Source organism: Epargyreus clarus, unplaced genomic scaffold (assembly GCF_041222505.1).
Source record: "Epargyreus clarus isolate Ecla_fem2 unplaced genomic scaffold, WU_Ecla_fem_2.2 ptg000012l, whole genome shotgun sequence".
NCBI lineage: Eukaryota > Metazoa > Arthropoda > Insecta > Lepidoptera > Hesperiidae > Epargyreus > Epargyreus clarus.
This window is the reverse complement of record NW_027332220.1, coordinates 3,961,487-3,975,757: the sequence shown is the minus strand read 5'-3', so window position 1 is coordinate 3,975,757 and position 14,271 is coordinate 3,961,487. Positions and strand designations below refer to the sequence as shown.

The window sequence follows — 14,271 nt, the reverse complement described above, 5'->3', positions numbered from 1 at the left end:
AATTAACTGTTTAGTAACATCTTCGTCTCCTGTCATTACTGGTAACAGCGAAATTGCCGTTTTTAAGTCAAACTTCTCCATGGTGCTTATCTTACTATCAGAACTATCTTCACTATCAGTACAAAGATTAATTATTCTAGAATACAATTCATTTATATTACCAAAAAGACTATGAAATGTTTCTCTTTCCTCATAACGGAATACCTTATTTTTTATCTGATTTTCAATAGAACTACAAAGAAAACTAAATTTATTATATAAACATTTCGCTTCATTTAACTTTTTTTCTTTTATAATTAATGTCCTTCTCTTAGATCCTAATTTTACTAAATATTCTTTGATATATTTTAAGTCTTTATATATTTGTTTAATTTCACTTTCCATCAGTAATTATATAATAAATGTTATGTCTATTAAATATCTTGAATACAAAAGAGTTCACACAAATATATTATATTGATTATATTACATTTACGATTAAAACAAAAGAGAGAACAAGAATAAAAAAACAAAACGCTTTTAGACCGATGCAGTAGCTTCGCGTTGTTGCCGACGCAGTAGACTCACGGTGCGCCGCAGCTCACTAGTTTCAATAGTCCGCTGCATCCAGTCGTCGTGGCACCTTCTATAGAAGCGGCGCAACATGGCTCCAACCCCCACGATCAGGATTACACAAATTGCTATTAGCACATATGATGTGGTACTGGCGTGCTGCATCAATTGTTCTGTGGACGCACTATTTCCTGCTCCATTTTGGGCTATAATAACTTCTTCATTTTTTGTTTGCCTTCCTCCCATGATTATGTTATTTTATTAATGTTAAGTCCATATTAAAGTTCATTTATTGTCCATGACACTCAACACTGACGACACGGTGTAGGTAACCGTAAACCGCGCACGCGCTGGCAGGGTCGCCATATAGGGTTCGGCCCGCGACGGTAATAATACACGTCCAATCGGTCTCGGATGTACTTTATTAGTTCCTCTTTTACAATAGGTTTTGAAGCTTATATAGTACTTACATCTTACTCTACAAAAATACACGGCAAATTGCTTATTTATAAAACTGTGTTCCTTTTTTATTTTTATAATCTTGGCATACGTGCGTACAGTCCACCTGATGGTAAGTGGTCACTGCCTTCCATGGACATCTGTAATCTGTAAACAACTTAGTATAGAACATGGGTTTTGAACTGAAGCACATGGTTTAGGACTGAACAGAAAACGGAAGCTGATCACAGCTACACTGTAACTGTAACTGAACTAATATTTATTTTTATAATGTAGAAGTAGCAGACGAGCATGCAGTCCACCTGATGGTAAGGGGTTGCCGTGTCGCCGTCCATGGACATCTGTCATCGACACCATATAGGATTAGATATTCCTACCTGAGGTCGGCCACAGATGCGCCGCAACCCCTGAGGACTAAGCTGGAACACCTAGGAAAAGTATGAAGATGGTCATCAGTCATCACATATTATGAGTGGTGGTAAGTATATAACACAAATACTCTTCTAGCTTCCTAGAAACTACATACCATGCGAAATGCACGAACGAACGAAATTCTGTTTAGAGACAAAGTCAATGTCTTGTTGACGGTCGCGAGCGTATTGCAATTGCTCGTAAACGTGGTATTTTTAAACAAGTTGTTTGACGTGTATGACATGTATGAACATCATCATATCGTGTACACTAATGATAGCACTGATGGATAGATAGGTTAAGAGACTCTGTCCCTGTAGTTCCGGGACTAGAATAGGGCTACGGTAACTCCTGCCTGTCGTAAGAGGCGACTAAAAGGGGGCTTCCGGGGTTGCGGGCGGCAAGAGTGGGAGCTCTAGCCGTCCAGTAAGCGATCCCGGGAAGGACGGCGGTATGTGTGGTCGCATAGCGTCGTGTACACCAAATGGTGCGAGAGGAGCGAAAACTGCTCCCCCAGGGTAGAGCCCGATCGGGGCATCGCGCTTGGAGGACTCCGGTTGCGTTCCGTCGGAGATCCCGGAGTTCTCCAACAAGCGTTGAGGACGGCCACCGGGGGGGTTTTAGTGCGGTAAGAATCCCACATAACCCGGCGTCGCTCCCACGTCGTCGGGTACCTTTTGAAGGTTTCCCCCTCGTTAAGAAAAAAAAAAAAAAAAGGTTAAGAGACTCTGCATCTTATTCGGGAGATCAGAGGTTCAAATCCTAAGCTCAAAATAACATTGTCCCTGTAGTTCCGGGACTAGAATAGGGCTACGGTATCCCCTGCCTGCCGTAGGAGGCGACTAAAAGGGGGCTTCCGGGGTTGCGGACGGCAAGAGTGGGAGCTCGAACCGTCCAGCAAGCGACCCCGGGAAGTACGGCGGTATGTGTGGTCGCATACCGTCGTAAACACTACATGGTGTGGGAGGAGCGAAAACTGCTCCCCCAGGGTAGAGCCCGTTGGCCATCGCGCTTGGAGGGCTCCGGTTGTGTTCCGTTGGAGATCCCGGAGTTCTCCAACAAGCGTTGAGGACGGCCACCGGGGGGGTTTTAGTGCGGTAAAAATCCCACATAACCCGGCGTCGCTCCCACGTCGTCGGGTACCTTTTGAAGGTTTCCCCTTCGAGAAAAAAAAAAAGGCTCAAAATAACATACCATTTGCTTAAACAGTAAAGGAAAGCATAGTAAGGAAATCGACACAAAAATGAATTTTAAGTTTTACACATACACACACAAATTTTAAGTTCGCACTTGGCCAGCGCAGTGAACTATGGTCTAAACCCGGAACGGAGTGGATAGAATATAATACTAATATTAAAAAGAATTAGGTACCCACTTATTTATATACTTGTAAATATCAGCGTTTTGGCTGCTATATGCTCGCTCTAGTTTCGAATTAATATTTGAAATAGTTATGAAGATAAATGCCATTGCCAACTGCGGTGCTGCTGTTCTAGTTTAAAGGGTGTGGTTAGGGAGACAAACGCGACTCCTAGTCCTCAGTGATGACTAGGCTATAGCTAGACTCAAAAAGGATTACAATCCAATGTTGGTTGAATGCAGAGATTGCACTCTTTTGAGACTCCTATATAATAAAAAATATTGATATTAAAGGTAATTAAAGATATAAGGAAGTAAATGATTATAGACATGACATATATGACAATAAAATAAATAAATAAATAGATCTCCGTCAGTAGCAATGAAGTGAATTGTCCAGAAAACTATTTGTATACTAGAAAGTTAAAACATAAAGACTTCATCGCTCTGTTAACTTCGAAAATAATGTTTAACTATTAATCTACATCATCACATAAAATACCTTTGTAAAATATATTATTTAACAATATTAAACCCGTAGAGCAAAGTTAGTTGAAATGCAACAGATAGTTCGATCTTATTTCGAGACAAGTTCAATGTCTTATTGATGAGAGTACGTCCTCTAATTGCTCGTAAAACATGCCGCCCGCCAACTTTACAAATTAGGCATGGCACATGTGTATTGTAATTATAAACATATTAATTATAGACCAATTCATGCATGGTTATTTGTTATCTTGATATAATAAAATTCAATTATTTGCATAGTACAATAAAACAAAAAAAACAAGATATAGGAAGTCTTTTATGGGCTAATTGAATCCATTTTAGATTTATTTTATAATCATATATGTGGTCAGTGCCATGTTCTGTTACAATAATTTGCATCTGAAATTATTAAAAAATCTGTATAGATGAACAAATGAACTTCCAAATTTACGAACTTCTACGTTAAAGATACATTTTAACATACTGTACATAACAATATCATAAATTACAATATATTTCCAACAATAATATGTTATCTGAAAAGCTAATAATATTCAATTATAATAACGTAAACAGGATAATACGACAAATGAAACCGCATCTATCGTGTACCTAACCGTTTGAAATTAATTATGATCCCGTATTAACTATTTCCACAGCCTTGAGGAAAAATTCCGAATCAATTTACCGTACTCGAACATTCTGATATAATTATATCGGTGCTAATATTAAAATGTATGATTATTTGTTACACTAATACATGACTATATGTATTTAAAACGCCGATTTTTTTCTAATATGGGAGTAGCAGACGAACATGCAGTCCACCTGATGGTAACTGGCTGCCGCCCATAGACATCTGTAATCAACCCCAGATGGGTTAGATATTCCTACCTGAGGTCGGCCACAGATGCGCCGCTACTCCTGAGGACTAAGCTGGAACGCATCGGAAAAGTATGTCTGCCTTACCACGCCCTTCAAACCAGAACACAGCAGCGCTTAACACTGCTGTTATGAGGTAGAAATAATTATATTAGGTATGTCAATAAAAATATGTAGGGTGTGAAAATTTGCCGCTCTCTAATTGATTCCATTACGTTAGCACTACTGAGCCATGAGCGCTAATAACAACCGTCAACACGGACTATAAATAGCTCATAATAGCTACATTACATAGATAAAAACGTAACATATTTCAACAGTATCAAAAACCAATCGACCGGTTTATATTACGTTAACATACATAACATTACAATTATACATAACATTACATTATGGGGATTATGCCGCCGACCTACATTATTGTTACGCTAATTTCATGAATAATTAAACGGTATAATGAGTTCACGCTTAATCAATTAATTTAATTATTTCTATTGTTACATTTAGAACTATTAAGGAATTAAAAAAATGAGTGTACCAACTCTTCTCTCGATCCCCGAAATACAAGAAATGAATAAAAATATAATTAGGATCCCAATCTAATCTTACCTTATATGTCAAGAATAACTTATATGTGAAACTCCGTCAAGCCGTTTGGGATGCAGGGCTTGCCAAAGAATGAGACATACATACATACGCTCGAAAAACATTACCCTCTGCAGTGGGGTAAAAAGAACTTCACTACAACACTGCATTTACGAAACAATGTAGTCGTCATACTCATATTAATATTACTACCACACCACCATATTCTATCACCACATTCACAAAAAAAAACAGCGATAGCCTAGTGGTTAAGAAACTCGGTCTCTCGATCGACGGGCCCGAGGTCCAAATCCCAGACACACACCTCTGATTCTTTTGATGAAAGCTATGTGTGTATTACAAATTAATTATCGTTTGCTTAAACGGTGAGGGGAAACATCGTGAGGACACCTGCATACCTGAGAAAGGTTAAAAAAATGTTTTCACAGGTATGTGAAGTCCACCAATTCGCACTTGGCTAGCGCGGTGGACTATGGCCTAATCCTTCTCATTCTGAGAGGAAACCCGTTCCCAACAGTGAGACAGTATTGAGTTGATGATGATTCACAAAAAACTTCATCATACATAAGACTTCAATACAAAACTACGCCATAATAAAATTAACCTACATGCTACAGCTGTGCAAACTCAGCTCTCCAACTTGACACATCTGCATTGCGCTAGTCCAATTGCACTGCATGTATGCATGCGGGCCCCGGCGGATTATCCAATTCGCAAACAGTTTAATCAAAGTTGATCATGTAACACTAGTTGGTGCATATGCTATTCGCTTGCAACTTTCAGAAAGCGATTAACATTTGTATACTTATCTTTGCATATGTCTGTGTAGGAATATATTTTTCGATTATTTGTCCTTCAAATACCTTAAGATATTTTAACTAATGCAAGAAGATTAAAACGTGAATTTTATTGTTTTGTATGTGTAGTAATAAGTACACAACTTTTATTACCCTCAAAATCTACTTTGAATTTGTCTAGACACAGTAGTGCGACAGCCAAGTTTAGACGTAAAAGGTATAGCTGCTATCCATTTAATGTTCCACTGCTAGGCACGGGTCTCTGCCCAATTCTAAGAGATTAGAGCGAACTTCACAAAAGCGTACTATAAAAGGTTATAATTTTATTATTAAGACAGTTGAATGACTTAATTGATGTATGCACTAACATTTTTATTGATTTTAAGGCAACTATACTAAATCCACTATTTCCGTGAACTACACGACTATAAATAACACGTAAAGAAAATAAAAGGCTAATGTGGCTACTTCATGGTGTTAATATGTCGCACAAATCATAATTTTACACTTTAATGTGTATATAATCGTATCACAATTACGTTTAATGATAAAATACACTACAACAATACCCATACTTTTAAGCATGAACAAAAGTAGTTCAACAATTTACCATTTAAATTAAGCCAACAATTAATTAAAGTTACGTATCCCTAATTTAGAACAGGATATAATTATACTCGAACAAGAATATTCTCCAGTTATAAATAATTTAAAGTATTTATGGTATAATATGCAATGACGTCAAAACTGAATGCAATCTGCTTTGCAGATGGCCATTTTTTACCAGTACAATAATACTGATATGCGTATGTTATATGTACATTATAATTATGTTGTATTCATTCAAATTATTATTTTTATGGTAGTAGAACCCTTTGTGGTTCGACTCCGGCGGCACCACCGCCACACCTATTTCTGCCTATTAACAGCAGTGTTAGGCGCTGCTGTGATCCGTCTTGAAGGGTGTGGTAAGGGAGACATACTTTTCCGAGGCGCTTCAGCTTAGTCTACAGGGGTAGCGGCGCATCTGTGGCCAACCCCAAGTAGGAATATCTAATCCTATCTGGGATTGATTACAGATGTCCATGGGCGGCAGTAGCCACTTACCATCAGGTGGACTGCATGCTCTGCTACTCCTATATTATAAAAAAAGGATTATAAAACAAATTTTCTTTATTATTAATTTAAGAATGGATTCTAAATGTCATAATTACACATCACATCACTCAATTCAAAAACAGTGAAAGTCGCTACCACTCCATACTGAAGCGGACGGGTAGTCTACATTTTATCAAGATCACGACTTTCGATCACTGAACTAATTGATAATCGGCGTCACGAGGTGAGTCATTACGACGTACGAGTACCCAACATGTTTGTAATGCAACGCACAATGTAAACCTCATAATGTAACCGCGTGTCCACATACTCGACGTGCGTGGGAAGTGTGCAGGAACGTGCGGCCGGGCTCTTCACCACTCGTATACCACTGGTTCGGTTATTAGACATACAGTGGAATCCGTTTATAATGACATCGAAGGGAATTGACAAACACGTCATAATAAGCGGACGTCATACAAAGCGTTTCGTGGAAAAAAAACTTTTTTTATATAAATATGTACTTATGTATTTTAATAGAGAAACATAGCATAATAAATCAAAATTAAAATTGCACGTTAATCATTTTCAATATTGTTATTAAAGTCGTGATAATAATTCTGCAGCATTTAATGCCTCTTCTGCGGTAGGTAAGGTTCTTCCTCGACTTCCTCTTCCTCATCACTTTTGAGTTGTTCCTTAACATTCATGTTCTGTACGAGATCTTCATCGGTTGGTGCTTCGGATGTGAGGAGAGCGCTATCAATGTCAACATAATCTTTCCACTTTCTTCCACATCTTTCTTTAAAAAATCATGTCGTCATGTCGGTTATTAAAACCGGACATAATTTATCGACAATGGGTCATAATAAGCGACATGTCACTGTAAGGGAAGTCATTATATCCGATTTTTTTTACAAAGAATTTTATATGAAAACCAAACTTCGCTATGTAATTACGTCATAATAAGCGGTTGGTCAATATATACGGAGTCATAGTAAACGGATTCTACTGTATTTTATATTTTTCAGATGGCCTCTTTTTGAAAACATTATCATGAAACGAATTTAGGGGATGACGACATCTGGATTATCAATGAATTTATCGTATTTTTGGTACGAAATCACTTATGGTATAATTATATATTTGCAATACATATATTTTCTATACTACATATTTTCGAACCAGTGGCAACCCTAAAAACCGACAAAATCTCGATAAACGAGCGGCAGGACGAGCGGCATGACGAAAGCCCGGCCACACGACGTCCCTACCTACTTTCGTCGCTACTTTCCCCGATTATGTGGTCGCGCGGTCATAATGTAAATTAACCTCACAATGTAAACCGACCTCATAGTGTAAACGTATAAGTGCCCTTTGATCGAGTCGCGCAACGGAACCCAAATCTGTAACACGAGACGAGTATTGTGGTATTTTGATAAAATTATTTAATATGTATAAATTATTCCCAAATTGTTGAGATCAAATCACACGCTTTGTGGTATAAGAAGTGCAATTTATATGTAGCAAATAAGTAACTACGTACATTAGTGCACATACGTATGTCAGTAAATCGAAAATACTTTCTACTTTACTTAGAAATTTACACGAAATCAAAGTGTTTATACCCTTTTTTACCTAATTTGTGATTATCTGCGCGTGATAATTTTTCTCACTGTTTCATTTATTTCGATTTGGTAATGGATCGCTGATGACGATAATAATTGTAATTATAACAATGATGATGATAAAGTTGATGACGATTATTCATAATTTGATGGGCATAAACCGAATGATGATAAACATTTCTAAGCATTGGGCACCGAGCAAAATGTTTAATTCGCATGCATGATACAAATTACATATTTTTAACGACAATACGTTGTTCCAAAATTTGACTGATCGGCGTTGTCCAGATATGTTTCGGGATTTGCATATCCCAGAAGTAGGTATAGTTATATTGTTTTAAAATCTGGTGCAATCGATGCAAGGTCGTAAAGATCGCCGGTACGACCAACGGCAACGCACCGAAAACCGGAATCGTGACAAATGGATGTGGAATGCGAAGGAACGTATTCCCTCAGGTAGATCCACAATATATTCTGGAAACGAAAACCTTTGACCAAAACATTTCGCACAGGAACCTGGGTTATGTTTACCCGACGGGGAAGGCATAATATTTTTCGAACGTGCGTATGTATGTATGTATGCAATTTCTAAACATACATTATGTTAGGTGGCTAGATCTTTCATGGGTATTCGCTACCACAATAAAATACCCGACCAAAAAAAGTTCAAAAATGTCGTTAAACAAACGCTATGTAAAAAAGCGTACTATAAACTAAGTGATTATTTGACTGAAAAAACGGTGTGGTCTGAAGTAGTTCCAGCTCCACATGTACATTAGGTTAAGTTTAACATTATAAAAAACATTTTTTTTTTAAATGTGTGCTATGGAGTTTCTTTCGCCGCTTCTTCTAACGAAACACCTTGTGAAGTGGTGGTAGTTGTATTGACATTCAAAAAGTGCTCTTTAAAGAACCTATTTTGAATAAAAAAATGATTTGATTTGGTATGCAAACCCTACAGTCTAAACGTCTTGACGGATTAAAATATGAGGTGTCGTTGGATTCGTTTTATTTGTGTAAGTGATAATAGACTATATTTCGTTTTTATTATAACTGCTCGTTTCTACTTAATATTAGTACATTATAAATATTTGTATGTATACTAAAATGTCGCCTGTTTGTTAGTTCCCAATTTGAAACTGGCAAATCGATTTTAACGGGAGTTTTACGACAAGACGCAGGACCTCGTAGTTTTCGTAAATAATTACAAGGAGCCTGTATTCATAACAACTTTAATACGAAAAAGTAATTTTCTTAATTTTTAAAAGATACGGTTATTTATACACGATGATAGATATTGCATATTAATAAAGGAATTTTGTATATTCTAGCCCTAAGAGGGTAAAACACGAGTTAAAGATGTTATGAAGCGTCGTATTAGAAGTTAAGACACCTAAAATTTTGATTTACGATTATGATTAATATTTAATACAAACAATTCATATGTTCATTGATTTTTGAAAATTCTACCCTAAGGGGTAAAATTGGGATTGAAAGTGTACGAAAATTGATCAGCTTGCAAGCTACACACGTGAAATTATTTCACGCGTTTTTTTTATTCTCCTTATAGGCATACCTTTACTATAATTATAGGGTTAATAAAGATATGCATAATGTATCGGCTTCAACGCGAGCATAGCCGCGGGTAAAGCTAATTTGCCATCAAATAATTATTCCGTCCGCGTTTATCGAGCCTGGCTAGTCGCTCAGCTGAGAGCCGGGGTTCGTATCGATCGCTCCTGCCGCCGAGACGCTCCCGAAAACTGAACCACAGTTTACTTACGACATTACGGACTTTTTATATTACATTTTCTTTTATTTTTTGTATGATTGAGGAGGGTAATATTGTTCGATTGTATGTGTGTATATTTAAGTATGTGGTTTACTATTTTTTATATAATATAGGAGTAGCAGACGAGCATGCAGTCCACCTGATGGTAAGTGGCTACTGCCGCCCATAGACATCTGTAATCAACCCCTAGATAAGATTAGATATTCCTGCCACAGATGCGCCGCAGCCCCTGAGGACTAAGCTGGAACGTCTCGGAAAAGTCTGTCTCCCTTACCACACCCTTCAAAACGGAACACAGCAGCGCGTGAGTACTGCTATTATTAGGTAGAAATATGTGTGGCGGTGGTGCCGCCGGAGTCGTACCACAAAGGGTTCTACCACCTTCTAAGCATTACTTACTTACGACATTACGAACTTTTAATATTACGCCCCAATTTTTAAAAAAGTACAGAGAGTAATGTTCTTCGAACGTATGTACTCGTATGTATGTATATTTATGTTTGTGTTATTGTTTGGTCTTACAGCACAAACTTTATGGATTTTAACATTTGAGATGTTGTTGGATTTGTCTAAGCTGCGGGAGTTTCATAGGCTTTATGTTTAAGCACATTTACATTTTTTTAATAATCCTTCAATTATTATAGTGCATGTATAAATCTACAGTAGTTTATGTTAAACATGTTTTACACTAAAGAATAATATTGTTTTAAATAAAACTTACCATTTTTTAATATTATTATCCAATTGGCAACTATTTGTATTAACTACTGTTGCAAACAATCATGAATTAAAAAAAAAATAGGTTTACAGGGAAGACCAAATGTGTGGCACACTTGGGGGAGGTTTATGTTCACCAGTGGGTCGAAAAATAACTGACATGATAATAGATATTTTGATGATAGATCAAACGTAATTAAGTAAGTGAGGGTTTAGGCATATTATAAAACGTCTATTTTCTGTATGTTCTCAAGGTTTTGATTTTAAATGTTAGTTCAATAGATTTCAGGCAGAATTTGGTTAAGTAACTATATATTATGAAGATGATCATGGTTGTTTGTAGCATATAAATTCCCAGTTTGATTTCTAACCAACAAGAAATATTAAGATATATCTCAGTAGGGTTATTCATCACTCTACATTTAATTAAATGTATATATGCATAATATTTTTTAGATTAGGGACCCTGCATTGCAAATTGTAATTATATTGACACTATGATATATTTTTATCACTCTATTTTATAAGTTTAAAGTAGATAATTAGTCTGCAGTTCACCTGATGGTAATCAGAAATTCCCGCCTTGGGCATCTGCATTCAACTCCATACAGAATAGGGATTTTATCTGATGATGATGCTAGAAGTAGGTCTCTTCAATTTAGCTAACATATCTATTTCACCTATTTTAACATCATAAATTATTCCGATTCAAAGGGAGACATACATATCTGAGACATAGTTGTCAGAGGTAGTAACATATCTGTAACTAACATCAGGTAGGATTGTAATCTCTTTTGGAGTTGATTAGACATTGATACCTTAATTCGCAAATCAGCCAACTCCACTTTTTGTCAAAATGTTTTTTTATTTTTTTTGATAGTAAATGGCGTTGAACGAAATCAAAATAAAAAAAAAAACATTTTGACAAAAAGTGGAGTTAGCTGATTTGCGAATTAAGGTATCAACATATATCTAGGCAGCAGTGACCATATCAAGTAAGTGGACTATATGTTAATTTGTAACTTTTATCAAAACAATTCCAAAAACCATTACCTGTCAGACTTCTTGAAGCATAAAAACTTTAATATAGTCATTATAGCTAGTCTTAGGAGAACCCTAAAGTAAAAGTAAGGTTTACTTTGAGAAAATAAACTAAACTACAGTTATACCCTTAATGAAGCATTAACTAAAAAAATTACACACATTTCTTACATAATTTTGGACCTGGTGGACTAGGTATTCCAACTTAGATTTAATACTACCTGCATAAAAACATACAAATTATAAACACAATATTAGTTTCATGTAATAATTTAAATGTACCTTCATATGATCGATCTTCCCAAGATAAATATTTCAAGTAGCTTTTCTTTTATGTATTTGTTTTATGTATCAAAAGAAAAGAAAACAGGTATTTATTATGACTAACTAATAATAGATATTCTGATAAATAAAATTGATAAAACACTGTTTATAATTAATCTTATCTGCATATATTTTTCGTTTAATTTATATAAATATAACAGGTATAACATTCAAGGTTAAGGGAGAGTTCAAATCACTTGTAAGTTGAGTTTACATTTATGTAACACATTTTTTGTACTTGACCAATTCTTGCAATTGATAAATTAATCAAATTAGACTGAGATGTGAACATTGACTTATATCTTTAAGCATAAACTTATGGAATTTACGCTTAAACTACTGAGTTATAGGTTTCAAATTATTTTACCTTCTCAAATAAGAAAAAAATGTAATGAATTGAATAAATAATGAAGGTAAAATTAAAAAAGGAATGATATAAAAGTTACAATATAATTTTATCCATAACACAAATATTTGTCGTAATTTTGAACCAGTTTTTCGTAATAGAATTACAATTCTTATTGGAAGATTGTATTCTTTCTTCTGTATACTGTTCCCTTCATTTTCGGTACAAAAGCAAAGTCGATTACAAACGTAGTCAGTATTATTTATATTTACTTGCACGCACTAAACGTATTGAAACATCAATCCTTATCCGCTACCATGCACGTTAATGTAAATATTTACTTACTTGAGCTTATTTTTAATCCACAAAAGCAGTAAGATAATCCTTACGAGCACTGACTACACACAAAACATAACACCACAGATTCTTGTCATTTCATTATACACAGGTAGTTTATTGTTTCACATTAAAAACCGTACCAGGATTACACACAAACATTATAATTTTACTTAAAAGTTAAAACACACTAATTTCACCGTATCCATGGCAGGCATTCACTAAAATCTGGATTTCCGAATTACTTTTGACAGATGTCGAATACCGTGTTCCGTAGGCGTATCCAAACGTACTCGATATTGACACGCTACGAGCAAACTAAGCATAAGCAGCGTAAGTAGAAAATGCCGCAAGTGACAACACGCTAGTCGATATTACGCGACTCATTTGTAATGATAGCATGGCTCCATGATAACTACTTTGCTGGCTTCCTTTTCTACTTAGTAGGATAAAGTCTACAGCTTGATTTCCATATTTTAGTGTCAGATGCGTTCAAATTTTTAACAATTACCCTGTTTAATGGAAATATTTTATCCCAATACTTTATAAGTGAATACATCAATTGTTTGCTTTACGAATAATTTATTAGGTATTTAATATAAATGTCATTAAACTTGAACGCGTCATGTAGATTTACTATACTCTTAACTAGCGCCATCTTGTGACGAGTAGAAATACTAATACAATTTTAAGGGTGTTGGACTACAAGTTCATAAATGTTTATGTTACTTCACGCCAGATGTCATTAGTTGAACGCCCCGGTATTATATCAATAGATGTCGCTTTATTCGCAATATTTTGTGTTTTCATGATGCCGATTGCAAAAATAAAATATTCCAAAGCTTTCTCTGGAAGAACTAAAATATTTTCTAGTACGTTGTCGTATATAGCTTATGTTTTTAAATTCAAAAGCTTATATCAAAAATATTACTGCACTGGTAAAAAAAACAGTAGTTCCTAATTTATGTTTGTGGTTCGACTGCGTCACCACTACACCTATTTTTGCTTTATCACTGTTGTATTAAGTGCTATCATTATTCACAGCGTTCCAACTCAGACATCAGGTGTAATAACGCATTTGTGTCCGATCTAAGATAGGACTTTAATCTTATCCGGCGTAGATTACAGATGACCTATCTACCTACAGTGGCGTTTGTGACCATTTACCATCGAGTGGTGCATGCTCATTTGTTACTTTTCTATTAAAAACTGATAAGTAAAAATCAACTGATATTAAAAAATAAAACCTGAATTAATGTAAGTCAATCTTAAACCAAAGCTCATGTACCTTATTGGATATTTTAATAGCTGTACGTAAAGTTCTGCTAGATGTAGTGCAATAATTATGAGAACATAAATAGTACATTACGATACGAGGACGAAAAATTTTTTTCTGACAAGTGTGAGTTTGCAGGCCGAGCCGCAGGCGAGGAC

General features: G+C 35.6%; 1 protein-coding gene across 1 annotated transcript in view; it reads right to left on the bottom strand.

The window, feature by feature from the left end:
* The window catches only part of Mhcl (Myosin heavy chain-like), a 346,996-nt gene extending 333,823 nt beyond the window's left edge, over positions 1–13,173 (bottom strand). The window contains exon 1 of the mRNA XM_073078174.1: positions 12,847–13,173. The gene's annotated coding sequence lies outside the window, so the exon portion shown is untranslated. The remainder of the gene's footprint in view (positions 1–12,846) is intronic.
* Between the last annotated feature and the right edge of the window lie 1,098 nt (positions 13,174–14,271).